The following is a 13,313-nucleotide window of genomic DNA, read 5'->3' as shown; positions in this document are numbered from 1 at the left end:
CACACCACTGACTATCCTAAGCAGTAGTCGGTGCTGTCCTCACTGTGGAGGGATGTGCACCTCTCCTGCGTGTCACACCACTGACTTTCCTAAGCAGTAGTCGGTGCTGTCCTCACTGTGGAGGGATGTGCACCTCTCCTGTGTGTCACACAACTAAACAACTGACTGCCCTGTTCAGGAGCCAGTGCTGTCCTCACTGCGGAGGGAGGTACACCTCTCCTGTGTGCCACACCACTGACTATCCTAAGCAGTAGTTGGTGCTGTCCTCACTGTGGAGAGATGTGCGCCCTCCTGTGTGCCACACCACTGACTATCCTAAGCAGGAGCCGGTGCTGTCCCCCCTGCAGAAAGACGTGCGCCCCTCCTGCGTGTCACACCACTGACTATCCTAAGCAGTAGTCGGTGCTGTCCTCACTGTGGAGGGATGTGCACCTCTCCTGCGTGTCACACCACTGACTTTCCTAAGCAGTAGTCGGTGCTGTCCTCACTGTGGAGGGATGTGCACCTCTCCTGCGTGTCACACCACTGACTATCCTAAGCAGTAGTCGGTGCTGTCCTCACTGTGGAGGGATGTGCACCTCTCCTGTGTGCCACACCACTGACTATCCTAAGCAGTAGTTGGTGCTGTCCTCACTGTGGAGAGATGTGCGCCCTCCTGTGTGCCACACCACTGACTTTCCTAAGCAGGAGCCGGTGCTGTCCCCCCTGCAGAAAGACGTGCGCCCCTCCTGCGTGTCACACCACTGACTATCCTAAGCAGTAGTCGGTGCTGTCCTCACTGTGGAGGGATGTGCACCTCTCCTGCGTGTCACACCACTGACTATCCTAAGCAGTAGTCGGTGCTGTCCTCACTGTGGAGGGATGTGCACCTCTCCTGCGTGTCACACCACTGACTATCCTAAGCAGTAGTCGGTGCTGTCCTCACTGTGGAGGGATGTGCACCTCTCCTGCGTGTCACACCACTGACTATCCTAAGCAGTAGTCGGTGCTGTCCTCACTGTGGAGGGATGTGCACCTCTCCTGCCTGCGTGTCACACCACTGACTATCCTAAGCAGGAGCCGGTGCTGTCCCCCCTGCAGAAAGACGTGCGCCCCTCCTGTGTGTCACACCACTGACTATCCTAAGCAGTAGTCGGTGCTGTCCTCACTGTGGAGGGATGTGCACCTCTCCTGCGTGTCACACCACTGACTATCCTAAGCAGTAGTCGGTGCTGTCCTCACTGTGGAGGGATGTGCACCTCTCCTGCGTGTCACACCACTGACTATCCTAAGCAGTAGTCGGTGCTGTCCTCACTGTGGAGGGATGTGCACCTCTCCTGCGTGTCACACCACTGACTATCCTAAGCAGGAGCCGGTGCTGTCCCCCCTGCAGAAAGACGTGCGCCCCTCCTGTGTGTCACACCACTGACTATCCTAAGCAGTAGTCGGTGCTGTCCTCACTGTGGAGGGATGTGCACCTCTCCTGCGTGTCACACCACTGACTATCCTAAGCAGTAGTCGGTGCTGTCCTCACTGTGGAGGGATGTGCACCTCTCCTGCGTGTCACACCACTGACTATCCTAAGCAGTAGTCGGTGCTGTCCTCACTGTGGAGGGATGTGCACCTCTCCTGCGTGTCACACCACTGACTATCCTAAGCAGTAGTCGGTGCTGTCCTCACTGTGGAGGGATGTGCACCTCTCCTGCGTGTCACACCACTGACACCCAGCAGATAGGATATGGGTGGAAGGAGGACGGAGAACAAGCTGCAGAGACTAAGAGGGATTGCAAATGGGCCGCCCACAGCAAGAAGAGGTGAGAGAAGAGGTGACTGAGGAGCAGGGGGTAGGAGCATGGAGAGCAGACAAAGAGAGAAGCACACAGTAGGTGAAGAAAGCAAGAGAGAGAAGGGTAGTCTTGGAGAGAAGTTATTAGGAAAATCGAGTATTAGGAGTAAAGAGAAATAACTGCACGAAAGCAGGCAGTAGAAAAAGAGAGGCGAGCAGGGGAATGTAGCAGAATTAAAAAAGCAAATGAGAGAAAGAAGCTGGTGAGCAGGCAGTCACAAGCAGCATGAGATTAGAGGGAGAAGGCAACCAGCAGCAAAGCAGACAGCAGAACATGCAACAGAACAGCAGGCGGAATGGGAGAAGGGTAGGTAGAATGGGAGTACAGAGCTGGCATGGCCATGCATTTAGATTTACAGACTTGAAATGCCTAATTTTGGGTGTTGCATTACCGCTCTGCCCCGGGGCCCTCTCATGCTAAACGTTTCTACAAACTGAAGTCCGGCCACCCCACTCAATCACCCAAGGTGTATGTTGCCAATGACAACAGTCGCTGTCTGCTACACGGACTCTTCTCTGTTGCATAGAGACCCCGGCATAGGGATACAAGCCTGCAGCTGTCAAGAGCCATAGGCAAAGAGGAAGGACAATAGCGCAAGGGCACCACACTAGTGCATCCTTCAGCGAGCCGGCCAAGGGGAGACAAGATGGCAGCTGTTGACGGCCACTAGCATACAGAAAGTACACCACAATATTGAGATGCATAATTAACCTTCAACTGTAGGAATTAAATACAATTAATGTAGTTTCATGTTACTTAGTGGTATATTGACCGTTTTCGGTATAAATGAAAACAAATTATTGTACATACAGATAATATTTGTAATTGAAGTGAATTCCATCTTAATACTAAAATGATTAAACACATGATGATTGGTACCAGCATTTCGAGTTTTAAATGTCTTTCTACCAAAATACAGTTTCAAAAATATTGACAACGTATTTGTTTACTATACTGAGACCACAGGTGTGTACCTTGACAACTTCGTCAGGTACGCACATGTGGGTTCAAGATTATTGAATCTATATTTACCTATATACACGTATGTTCTTGATATTTTGGCTGTCAACAATTTGCTATGGCAGTTTGGTAGCACAATATTAAAACCTGCTATTATGACACACACATACAGATAATCAATTAGATGAGTAAATATATTCTCTACTTCAGAAGTTTACATCAGCATTAGTATCACTTGTGAACCACTGTACATCTTTCTTGTATTCGACCTGCTATACTATCACGAGAGCACAAGAGAAATAAGAAATAGGTGATCTCACCTTCTGGGGCCTGCGTGTGCGAGGCCAGCATACAAAATCCACCAGAACAATGGGATGTACCGTTTGGGCTTCAAAGAAGAAACAAATCCACTTGTTTTTCAATAATCTGTCTGCAAAAATACAAAAAAAGAGACGTATGTCTTACTAGGGCAATAGCCTTGAAAAATAACATTGAAACTCACAATTATCAGCGTGACGTTTGAGAATGAAGTGTTCTAGCAAACTTTTGTTTGACCAATCTCATGCAAAGCGGGACTTGTTTATTTCACTTCAGAAATTCTAAGTTTTTTTTTTTTTAAATGGCTTTTATAAAAGCTACAGAAACTAATTTAAATTAAAAAAAAAACATATCTAATATTGGTACATTTATTTCACGAGTTTTAGTAATCCAAGATGGGCTCATACTGAAATGCAAGCTGCGTTGCTTTAAGTGGGGAAAGCATTTTATCACAATGGCTTTTCTGTTCACCAAGTACTCCGTGTCAACTGGTGCTTCTCTGGACAACAATGCTCCTCATGCCCTGCAGTGGAAGCCCTCCCTGGGAGGCAAATTATAAACCTGAAAGCCACAGCATGTGCTGAGAGAGAAATACACATCTTAGAAAAGTAACAACAGGTCTGCCAATATAACTAAAGCTGCCTGTAGCCAGACCTTAAATGACGATGGCTTCATTATCATGGAAAATAGAAGTCGTGGGCGACGAAGAAGGCGGCAGAACGCGGTGGCGGCTCGATGGCTAAGACCGAGGCTACAAGTGATGGGCAGATAGCTGGGCTCTGAGAGTGGAAGCGGACTCTGGCTGCATCATGATGTCATGTTTCTAAGGAGACCAAACATGTTTTTGCCTGCGCTAAGGAAGACACGCGGAGTTAGAAGAAAAAGTAATGTTGCAAGCAGCCACTCAAACAAGTTAAAACCCTGAGTTTAAAACTAATCACGGAAGCCACAGAAATGTGCAGCAAACAGGGTCCTCTAGACAAGGCCACAGAACCACGAAGGATCAAGGCAAGAAAAAAAAGGAAGGTTATCTAGAAATGTAAAGTTCAGTAGCAAACAGAACCTCAGCCGCGAGACTCCTGAGACGTTAACACGGTGCTAAGTACTAGATTCCTCGGGTTACACCTCAGGCAGAAAGCAAAGAGAACCCAGTTGCCCCCGGCCCAGAAGTCCTCCATGCCCCATCCTTGGCATGAGTGCTGCAGGTCCAGCTCAGCACAAACATTTCTGGAGATGAGAGCCTGAGCAGAAAGGCATGGCAGCAGATCCTTATTAAAGATTCTTATAATGCGAATGTAAAATTTAGCACCGGCATGTGGGCCAGTGAATTAAACAACTGCTGCTGACGTTTGCAAGTCACAAGTTGAAGTCAAAGCACATTGAGTACCATGCATTAAATTGGGTAATAGTAACATTTGTTGTTTACAACACTTTTTAAGTAAGTTTGACACCAAACATTGTCTATAATGATAATCATTATTCTTATAGTCAGTTTCAAGGGAAATCACTATTGTGGGAAAAGATTGTAGCCAGGGAGGGCCCTAGGCATCCTTGTGTGTGCTGGTGCTTGGGGCCCTGTGCTTACCTTGTCACCATAGGACCTGCACAAATGTGCCATTAATTACACCTCTCTCTCTCGCTCAGTTGGGTCATAGCTGCGAGGCCCAGGGGTGTCTGGGGGGGCATCCCCCCACCCCTGACCCTTAAAGCCCAGCAGAGGGACAGGCAGAAAAAGGTTCACTCCGCTGTGCTTCACAGCACTGGACCATGGCTGCTAGACACAGGGGAAAAAATACTCTCTCCCGTGGGCTACACAGTTTTGGGTCAAACCTGAAAAGCACAGCAGAGGAAGAGAAAAATAAAGACCCCTTCTCTGGGCTTGATAGTGCCTGCCCCGGTCCCTCCCTGGGCCTCATCACTAGACCCTGGCTGTGAGGACTGTGGGCAGTGGAATCCCTTTCCCCAGGCCACGGTGCCTGCCTTAGGCCCCACAGCTCTGGGTCATAGGTATGAGATGCAGGGAAGGAGGCTCTCATCCCATGACCTTCAAAGCATTAGCCCATGGGCCTCAAAGTTATAGCCCCTAGCTGCAAAACTCAAGGTAATGGAGCTCCCTCCCTTCCTTTAGCCGCCCACTGCTAGACAATGGCTGTGAAGCCCAGAGGAGGAAGCCACCCCCCTGGGTCCTTGCAAACTTGTCTTTGGGTCTCACAGAGCCAGAGCTGTGAGGCCAAAGGGAGTGTGGCCACCTCCCCTGGGCCCTGCACCATTAGATCAAGGCTGAGAGGGCCAGGGAATAGTATTACTCTCCTCTAGGCCTCGTTGTGTTGGTCATGTTGGTGAAGCACAGGGAAGGAGACTCCTTTACCTAAGCCTCGCAACACTAAATCAAAGCGGCGAGGCGCAGGGGAGTAGGACCCCATCCCCTGGGAACTGCAGCACTAGATCATGGCCGTGAGGCCTAGGAGAATGACCCCTCCCTTGGGCCTTGCAGCCCTGGATCATGGCAACGAGGCCCAATGAAGGAGACCTCTATCCTCCGTGTACCTCACAGCGCTAGAAGAGTGTTTCCTTCTCCTGGGCCTCACAACCATGGTTGCAAAGCCTGGGGCCACACAGTAGTGTGCTATGGCAATGGGCCCTTGTCAGGGGCATACTCAATAACAGTGCAGAAGGTGCAGTGGCACCGGCCCCACTGGTATTAGGAAACCAATCCACCCCAATTCTGTCTGTATTTTACTGTGCAGCTAGTGGACGAGGTATAAAGTAAAATCACCCTCCATCCCCCGTCCACTGGTAACTCAATAAAATACAGGCATCCCCTGTGCTGTTCATCTTGGGTATGTGATCCAAGGAGCACGTGATAGAGCGGAACGTGGTAACAAATTTACCTACGTTTGGACGCTCTTTAGGCCGATGAATCTTTTGACTTAGTGGGAACTCTCTGTACTCTTAATCGATCGATCACCTTTTATCGATAATCAATAACGAACATAAGCAACACCTTGAACAACATAACACTTAACAATTAATCCAGAATACATTTCGACAAACCCTGACCTTTCAGCCAGGAATAACCACACCAGTTTATTGCAAAGTTAGTGAATTTATTTCCCTATATTAACAAAGCTAGCACAATATAGATGTGTCTCAACACCAAATGATAGACATATATGAACATTAATAGCTGTCCATAACGTCGAAACAAGTGTAATCTATGAAGCATTTGAATCACAAGGCATTCGATAATAGCAATGCAAAACACTAAGACTATAATCTGTAATGAACTAATTGCGTACATTTAGTCAGCATAACAAGATCTCAAATTGCATCGTGCGACATATGGAATCCTCGTCTAACCTCAAATTAGCATCAGCATGTGGGACTTCATGCAAAACAATTTGGCAACATCAATTTGGAAAACTCCTAGCTAGGGTCCTTATCAAAATCAGCAGTTGGTTACCTAAAAGAAACACAATGCAATTTTACAATTTCCTTTCATAATTACCAATTCCGATCAGCAATCAATGAAGTCTTCGTCTCACAGGTACCGTTTCTCGATCAGCATGGGACGGGACAAAGGGGCAGGGGTGAACGGGGCAATTGCCTCACGGCAGCAAGTTAAGACTACTACTTCATGCAAAGGGCAAATCAAAGTTAAAGTCTCTAGGGCAAGAATCATTAAAGTCTATTTCTCTCGATTAGAGAAAGCATCAAAGTCTCTCAAAATGGCGTCGCAGCAAAGTGGGCCATAGTAGCTACGAAGTCAAAAAATGGCGGGATGTCCGAAGATAGAGAGCTTTCCTCTCGTGCACCTGGGTTTTATAGACAACAGTTCAAGTCCAGTAGGGTCTCCATTGGTGGGTTCATAGGTTAGCTTCAAATTGACCAATCAAAAACGACAGTTCTCAAGCTTTTACTTAAGCATACATTATCCTTGGAGATGGGTACGTAATTTGCAACATTGTCTCTCGATTAGCTTACTCTCAGAGCCTCCATTGTCCGCACCTGCAAGTCGACCTTGAATTAAAGAGAAAATATGCCGGCTGGCACTAACTTTAAGATAAGCATGTGAACAGTTTCTGTGGAAAAATACAGCTTCAAGCAGAAATACACGTTTAATAGCACAGTGGAAAAATACAAACATCTAAACCGTGAGACCAGGCAACTAGGCCAAAGCCTCCGCTAAAGTAATGCTAAGCTAAAACATTTCAAACAAGCAAATCGTAGCACACGTTTATGATTATGTCGGATTAGTGCAATTCTAATTCACCACATTATATAAAGCACGCGTATAAATGATGGCAAACTACTCTGAGGACACATTTTGTCCCCGTACAATCTTTATTAGTTCGGTTAATATCACACATGATTATTTCAGCACTACGTTTATGCGTTAATAAATCAAAACCTTCATTTTCTGCTTCATCACACGTGCATCACAGAAGAAGCATCCCAAACATGAGTTGCTGTTTGTAAAACAGAGGTCTGGTTGAAGCTTTTCAAAGCGAGAGTATGCAGTTGATTTGTGTTGTTTCGTAATGCATGTTTTCAACATTACACAATTTGAGGCACAAAGAGATTACGTGGTTTGCCCAAAATTGCGTGGTTTTCTGTCTATGGTTGAAGTTGGATTTTGTGGTCCTCAAACAACTAATGTGGCTATGCCCTTTAGTTAAGCAAATATTTACCTGATGTACCACGACTTATTGCTAAAAAGACTTTCAACGTGTTGACAGAGACATGAGAAATTATGAAGCAAGCCCCACCAGCTGAAGAGCTTCGTAGAATTAGCAGAATTAGTGCAGATAATCTGCGCAGTAGGTGTAGAGTGCAAAGGTGAGGAAGTCAACGTTTGTGTGCAGACCTAAGGCCCTACATAGCAGTGATAATTATACCGCTCCCTATTAACAGCCCCCACCCAAAAAACACAGAAAGGCATGAGCAGAGATTTTACGCCTCCCCCGAGCATACTTTTCAATTTTTTTTCAAATTCACAAACATTCCAAAATGTATACCTCGAAAGATGCAATAGGCATAGATTTCAAGGCACACTTCTGGGAATGCCATGTCACCTTTTCAGAAGTCTTCTCAGTGTCCTGTGCAAACTTCTCCACAGCCCTCAACTTCATGGAGGGGGAGAAACCTCCTGTGCAAAGAACTTTTTTTCTCCCCAGGGAAAACATTTTTTCTCTGTGGAAAAAGGCCTTCCCCTGCACACCCACCAAATCTGGAGGTGATCCGTTTTTCTTTCCACCCAGAAAAGGGAATTACTCCAGTTCTTGGCTGAGGTAAATATCTGACTATTTCCAGTTCGGAAAGTGTAAGCAGAGGAGTTTGAAAATGCTCACAAAAAACATGTTTGCAGGCGATCACAAACTTGCAAGGCAAACCACACCCACTTTGTACTCCTTGACTGGAATTTACTAATGTAGATTTCTCCCAACTTGTGGTGGAGATATCTGTCATAGTAAATACATATATGCCTGTCAGGACTCCATTTGAGAATTCCTGACACACATAAAAAAGGAAATGCGGTCATAAAAATAAGGTAGAATTTACCTTTGTGAAAATACCTCGTGTTATTTTGGCGCTTCATATTCCACTTCTGCCATTTCTAAGCTCTGCATAGATACCCTTAGATGGGGTGGGGGAGAAGCATTGACAAAGCCACCTTGAAAAGCCTCTTTAAAATACACATATATTTAAAAATAGGCAACAGTATATGTGCACGCAATCGCGGCCATCTCGGAGTGCCCCCCCCCAAATATAACAAAGCAGGAATTGACAAAGCCAATAGATCTGGTGTTGACTGCCAGTCTACTTTTTCGTTATATTTTATTATAAACCTAGCTTTATAAGATGGCCGCTGGCTATTTTGGAACAGTACATTAAGAAATAAAGAAAGTGTGTGTCTGCACACCCACACACAGTGACACACACACACACAGTGCAGTGAGTGCCACCGTAGCAGTGTGTAGCTGCCAGGCACTGTGCAAAAGTAAAACAGCAGCACCACGCATGAGTCGTTATACTAACGCCTTTTAGTGCTGGTTGTCCGCATCATGGCACTAAAACGCATCAGTCACGCATACAGAGCTCCTTGCTCCACTCTGGGGATCAATGCTGTAATAAAAACAGCTAATTGATGTGCACTGCCGTGCCTCTCTGCCTCTGGGATTCTTTAACTTATGCTGTGGACACCAAAATAAAGAATAAGCCTTTAATTAATTATTTTGTATGCCAGCCGAACAGTGTCTGACAACAAAGCTGGTGGTCCTTCGAAAGCATTGTCGGCAAGTTTCAAGTCAAAGGGAGATAGTGATCCCGGGTCCCCATAAAATGTATTTTAATGAGTGTCCAGACTGGCAAAGGAAAACTAAAACAGCCTAAAGGGGGGTTTAAGGCAGGACATTTCTGTAGATTCAAAGGGCATGTGTGCAATTTGGACACTTGCGTTTTTGTGAATAAGTAGTTCTGAATTAACCATTTCTTACAGCGGTGAAATATTTATGGGCAGAGAGTGCTAGGTTTTTAAGATTCTGGTTAGGTTCTACTCTGCACAGAAGCAGCATGCCACCTTCCCTATTTTGTCCCTCTTGGGGACCAGGAGGTGATCAGGTCATTAAGTATACTGTGTTTCAGTCTGTCTGAATGAAGAACACATTTAGCATTATTAAAGCTCTCTCAGTAATCCCTCACCTACCTGCCTGAGCTCACCGAAAAACTGTGTCCCCACACTCCAGTCAATGTTCCCAAAATTAAATATTTGGGAGATCTGCAATACCTTCTCCTCAACAAGGGACCCAAGTGGCCACCTCTTTTAAGGTACATTAGGATACAGGATTTCACAGTGAGGTCAGAAGAACAGGAGTCTAAAGTGCCTAACAGAGCGAGAGAGTGCAGGTGAAACGGGTGTCAAGCAGAGAACAAGAATTGAGACACTAGCGAGGCCACTGCTCCTTCCACAGACTTAGTATTATTCAATTTGCAGTCTAATATTCTCAGAATTTACACATTTTCAACTCTAATTATTCTCAACAAAATCATTGTCATTGCTCAGGGATATGATATTGATAAAAATCAATAGCAACATCAATAGGTCTGGCTCGTTTCACTTGTACAGTATGTTCATTGTTGTGTGATATGTCAGGATGCAGGAACATAAAACTCACAGAGAGGCACCAAAATAATGGTTATTGCTTTGATTTACTTGCAGAGAGTGTCACTCAAAGTGTCACACATTTGACAGTAGAATATCAGTCATATGCCAACTGAAACCATAAGAATGTCACACATAAGCCATCTGAACACTTGCCAGCTACATTCCTTCACTTAAACTCTACAGAAATTAAACATGTGCACTGTGGTTTCTCATTTAATTTAAGTGCACTCTTTCATGCCATGAAAATTAAAACCTTGATGTTCTTACAATTTGCAGGGAAACAACCAGAATTGCTAGTACGTTAATTCCAGAGTACCCTTCCCAACTCTAGGGATCACTGTTTAAAACTATGTTCTGTGAAAGAAAGAATCTAAAATAAAGCTGAAAGATGCTACATGGTTCCCATGCTCACTGTGCCACCGAAACAAAGGAACACCTTGCTGATGAGCCCATAACAAGGGCGAAACCGGTCCTGGGTTGTTTGTGTTCTGGTTCAGGGAGGACCTGGACCGGCAGTTCGGGCTGGAATGTTCCCATTGGGTCAAGGCTGATATGCATATGGCTTGGTCCAAACTGAGGTAGCATGGTGGTAAAAAAATTATGGATTGGAATGCAGCCCGAGCGATTGCCAGTGGCTGAGATAAATTCTATGACCTTGTTGCTGCAGTTAAAAAACATAAGATGACAATGAATTTAGTGTAGAATGTATTCTGGTTGTTCCATTGGGGAGTTCACAAGAGTTGAAACAACTGGCACTCCAGAAACAGGTATATTATCACTGTGACAAAGGAAATTAATAATTCTACAGCCACTAGGTCTTTAAACTTCAGTACCTTAGCAGGCGCTCTTAAACCCGCATCTTACGGTCCAGGAAGCTTTCCATGTGCATAGGAAATAAAGGTTTGTGTTAGTGAGAGATGGGACATTCTGTCAAGACACTAATGAAACGATGCCACCCGAATGTAAAACATATTTAGCTTCAGAAGAATAGATTTTGACAATGGACCTTGGGATTTGTAATCAAATGTTCTACACGTAGCTATGTCCCTTCTAAGCTTGAGGTTTCGATTACTCACAGATATACACAATACGAGCAGTTTAATATACACGCTTGTGGAAAGTGACAGAAACCAAAGTAGATTAATAATAATAATACTGAAATAATACAAGACAGGATACATTGGTAGAAAGTCAAATCAGACAAGGATTATTAAATGAAAGGCTGCTATCAGCAGTGGCGTAGCGTGGGGGGTGCAGGGGGGGCCGGCCGCAACATCTGGGGGGGGGGGGGGCGCGCTCGCGAGTGCTAAAATCCACGGGTTAGGGGGCGCAAATTACTTGCTTTGCCCCGGGTGCTGACAACCCACGCTACGCCACTGGCTATCAGACCTTAAAACATGATGAAGTATGAAGCATTACGGTGGGGAGGTCAACAGACGAGCAGGATGGGTTACAAGCAGACAAGGAGAGAGCGAGAGAATCCACGTGCTCCCATAGAGTGCTAAAACACAGATAGAAAAATAGCTCCCTGATGTCAGTAGTGGAAGGATACACTCCCTCCAATGAAATCTATTTAAGAAGAATAGGGGGAAAGCCATTGAACCAGGTGCATCAAACAGATACACAAGAAAGCCAGAGAAGAAAGCCATTCAATCAGAAGTAACGGGCTTATTCATAGCCCACTCTATGGTCATATATAACCCTCCTGGCCCACACTAATACTAATATCATATACTTAGTTGTCAAGCAGTTGATTGTAGCTCATACAGCATAACTCTTTTATACTGCTTTGCACCCTTACACTGTCATACGACAAAACTACTAGGGGTCATGTTCAACACCTATTAGTGTCCCAGCCCACTCAATAAGCCACCCAAACTGAACTGGAACAGTGCACTGACCAACAGGGAACTTTATTTTAGTCCATCACTGCAGGTCCTGACAAGGTTCATACTATGACAGCTTCTTGACATCTCACAATGACAATCAGATACTGGATGATATTAACAAAGTTTATCTCGGCAGATCTCTGATCCATGTTTCCCTCCATCCTATGCCTGCTCAGGACCATAACATTTAAACAAAAGATCTCAGGACGGACAACTCAGTTAAGTAACCATCTAAGTGGACTATGATCCTAAAAAATATCGTAAAGGGGCCTGCAGACCTGCTCAAAGCTGCAGGCTTGCTAAAAATATATATATTGCGTGTCTCTCTCACGGTTTTTCACTCATCACGCTGCTAAGTCCTAGAACACGTAACCACAAAGTAATGTAATAGAAATAACAAGAAGGCCTATGGAAAATATTAGTCTATGAGAAGGAAACTGTAAGTTCTCTGCAATCTCCAGAATCTGTCAGGTCTCAGTTCTTTCGCAATTGCAATGAATCCCAACAAACAATGGTGCCAGTAAGAAATCTACACATGCACCTATTTTATGCTAAGCTACCCCTCCCCTTTGTCCTAGCCTCGGGGTGTAGCTGGTGAGCAAATCAATGGGTTTGAGCCCTGGTGGCGGAACATTTACAAAAATATTTAAAACAGTAAATATCCAAACCTCAAAGATGCTGGCTATTAGGGCATTAAAGTGCTAACTTTCAAACTGAAAGCACCAAGGTCCATTTTTTGGGACGTAGATGATCCAGGGGTCAGTGGTGGGGGAACTCATGTACAGTACAAGGCGATACAGAAGAATACCTGTGTCAGGTACCACAAGCAGCTCTACCAGCCGACCCTGCAAACCTAAGGATGTCCTACCTATGAATCAGTCAGCTGGGTGCAACATTGTGCTCTCTGTGCTGCTGTTGTCATGAAGTCTTGCAAGAATAGTAGCCACCATCCCACAGGAAATACTGTAGTTTGTTTTTAATAAGAGTGATTGTGAGGTAAGTACCAGTAATCAGGTATCAGGCACAATGACAAGCTCTTATTCTGTCAAGCATGCAGTAAGGACCCTACCAGTGCTAGCACAGAGTGAGGATCCTAGGAGGGCCAGGCCCAGCAGTCCTCGTCTGACAGTGTTAAGACCACCTTTTACTGGCTAA

At 45.3% G+C, this 13,313-nt stretch overlaps 1 protein-coding gene across 3 annotated transcripts in view; it reads right to left on the bottom strand.

Annotated features, from left to right (window-relative positions):
* The window catches only part of PAQR8 (progestin and adipoQ receptor family member 8), a 163,658-nt gene that overhangs the window by 90,263 nt on the left and 60,082 nt on the right, over positions 1-13,313 (bottom strand). For 2 of the 3 annotated variants that reach the window (XM_069236141.1, XM_069236140.1), the window contains exon 2: positions 3,107-3,216. The gene's annotated coding sequence lies outside the window, so the exon portion shown is untranslated. Of the gene's footprint in view, positions 1-3,106; positions 3,217-3,758; positions 3,864-13,313 lie in introns of those variants that run through there. The other variant, XM_069236142.1, reaches the window with a different exon arrangement.

The sequence above is a fragment of the Pleurodeles waltl genome, chromosome 5 (genome assembly GCF_031143425.1).
Source record: "Pleurodeles waltl isolate 20211129_DDA chromosome 5, aPleWal1.hap1.20221129, whole genome shotgun sequence".
NCBI lineage: Eukaryota > Metazoa > Chordata > Amphibia > Caudata > Salamandridae > Pleurodeles > Pleurodeles waltl.
Note: the sequence above shows the minus strand (reverse complement) of the source record. Positions and strands in the feature narration are given on the sequence as shown.